This window comes from Cornus florida, unplaced genomic scaffold (genome assembly GCF_030987335.1).
Source record: "Cornus florida cultivar Cherokee Brave unplaced genomic scaffold, ASM3098733v1 CherokeeBrave_3.0.0_Hap2_Chr08, whole genome shotgun sequence".
Taxonomy (NCBI): domain Eukaryota; kingdom Viridiplantae; phylum Streptophyta; class Magnoliopsida; order Cornales; family Cornaceae; genus Cornus; species Cornus florida.
In genome coordinates, this window is record NW_026775578.1 from 82,302,818 (window position 1) to 82,305,708 (window position 2,891).

At 35.6% G+C, this 2,891-nt stretch overlaps 1 pseudogene; it reads left to right on the forward strand.

The window, feature by feature from the left end:
• Window positions 1-217: 217 nt before the first annotated feature.
• Window positions 218-1,307, forward strand: LOC132268702 (uncharacterized; annotated as a pseudogene).
• Window positions 1,308-2,891: the final 1,584 nt, after the last annotated feature.

Here is a 2,891-nt window from a genome sequence, read left to right on the forward strand (position 1 = left end):
ATGCATTTGTATACACATATATACACACACATGTTTAATTGTAAAATATTTCTTGCTACCACATGTTATTTTTGAGCTGGTGGGAGGGAGACAAGTCACCATTGCACTCATTGATAATTGAAGGGGATGAGATTATTTATCTCTCCTTCAATGCTTCAACCCATGATCCATATATATATATATATATTGACAATTGACAAATGAAGGAGCACAACTTGCAGAATAGAATTTCACATTCAAGCGATAAGCCTTTACTTGATAAGAAAGAAAAAATGGATTCCTCTCCTTTGAGATCAGAAGCCCATTTCCATGTTCGTTCAGTCAGCTTACCCTCTAGATCTCATCCTCTCATCCCTCAGTTTGACGAGCTTTTGTTTAGAGTAAGGTCTTCTGAAGCTACATCTTCCTCATCATCATCAATAAGCCAAAGACTAAGTGGCCTTGAAGATTTGTATGAGTCGATGGACAATTTATTTCTATTGGCACACATTCCTCAGGTCTTTGCCCAAGAGTGCCGCGAGAAATGGGTTGATGTGGCTTTGGATGGATATCTGAGGCTCTTGGATGTCTGTGGCACCATTAGAGATGTCTTCTCGCAGACAAAGGAACATGTACAAGAATTTCTTTCAGTCCTGCGCAGGAAAAAGAGACACAGATCATTTTAGGGGATACTTAGCCTCTAGAAAGAAGGCAAAAAAGGTGATCCAAAAATCCCTAAAGGATTTGAAGAGTATAAAGAATAAACAAACTCCCCAAGCCGTCGTAAAAGATCAAGAAACTGTGGCCACGGTTAGCATGTTAAATGAGGTTGAAGCAGTCACTATCGCCGTGTTGGAGTCCTTGCTGTCCTATATTGTGGGGATGAAGGCGCAATCAAGGCCAAGCAACTGGTCATTAGTTTCCAAACTGATGCACCAAAAGAGTGTAGAATGTGAAGATGAAGAAATAGATACAAATGAATTTGAAAAGGTTGATGCTGCCTTGCAGATACTTATGGGTCACAAGACGAGAAAAAGTGATAGCATTGTGCACCTTGAGGGTGTGCAGAATCAACTAATGAAATTGGAGTCGAGTATTGAAGATCTTGAACAAGGAATTGAGTCTTTGTTCAGACATTTAATCAAAACCAGAGTTTCTCTGCTCAACATTCTCAACCACTAGCAGAAGAAATCATTGTCTTGTATGCCTGTATCATTGACATCTACAATTTCTTTTCTTTTTTTTTCGTAGAAAAAAGGCCTAGCAATTAGTTGTTCATACTTGTAAATAAGAAATATAAATCAATATATTCAATCACTTATGCACAATTGCTATCCTTTTCTTTTGTTGGAACCTTGGTTTTTTGGAAATATTTGTTGGCGTTGAAAAGTTCTATTTATCCCTATCTCTTGTTCCTCGGATGTTTCCTTTCATTAGTTGGTTTTTCAGGTGTGAATGGCAGGCATGCCTATATTTCTTTGTTTCAGTAGAAATATAGGCATAAACTAAAATGAATTTGGGTATAAACTCATTAATTTCTAAGTTCAATCTAAAAAGAATCAAGTTATTTGTAAGGATCAATAGCCAAAAACTTATCAATTTATATCTAAGGGATCAGTTAGATTACAAAGTAGAGCCTTTACATCAAATTCTCACAGAACTAGCCCTTTATTGCCATAGATGATAACATTAAGCTCATTGATCCTTACAGATGCAGATTCATATTCATTAGGGGCTACAACTCATTAAGTCCTTGCTTTGTATTTAATTATTCAAGCAGTTGCATTCACATCTTTCACTTTCTTTGTTTCTGCTACATTTGACTATTAATCTATACACACACACAATGAATTTGAAGACTTAATATCAATGAATATTAGTAGTACTTGTGATCAAAATACAATATTTTGGGATAGTTTGATTTGTTTATGCTAGAACAGACAACAAAAAAGAAAAAATTCCAGAGCCACAACTTTGTAGGACAATTATTTGTTTGTGATTTTTGTTATTACAATTCCAATTTAGAGATCCAAGAATCCAAAACCATTGTTCATTCAAGCGGTAGAAAAGTTTTGTTTATTTTTTTCTTTTTTCTTATGAGAAATTTATGATAAATTGTTGTAATGAATTTTTTATACCATGTTTTTATACATTTTTTTGCAAAAGCTGACATGATTGAGAAAGGCACTCCCATAAATCAATTGAGAAACCATATCAGCTGTCTCCTTTCTCCATCATGAAGAGCAGAATTCCTCTGTTTCCATATAGCCCAGATTACAGTAAGAAGCATACATTGGAGAACCTTTGCTCTATGACTTTGAACCTTTGTCTGCTGCAAAAACCAAACCAAAAGCTGATACAAAGACAGCAGGTGTGGCATATTAAGCTTCAAAATATCATTCAGTCTATTCCAAATACATTTGGCATAAGGGCAAGACATAAAGAGGTGGTCGGCCGAATCAACAACACTACAACAGCAATGGCAAATGGAAACCAGACACAAACCCCTCTTCTGCAAATTAACCAGACTAGGAAAGGAATTCTGAATAATCAAAGCAGGCAAATGAAGCCCCAGGCCTGCAATACCTCCCGAACTATTCTATGCCAATCCAGACTATTGTCATGCGTTTTACAATGATTCCAAATGGACTTGAAACTCACCACCCCATGCTTCCATTTGATAACATCCTTCCTAAAATGCAAAGGTACAGACTGAATTTATGCTCTAACACAAGCAGGCACATCAGCAGAAAATGCCTCAGTCTGCTCCCAAACCATCACATGTTTATTTGTTCTTTTCCAATAGAAATTCCATGTATTAGATAAAAATTAGAGATTTAAAATAAATGATAGAAATATACGTTCTATTTAATTTTAACACAATAAATTTTATAGGAAAAGGAAATGGGTAA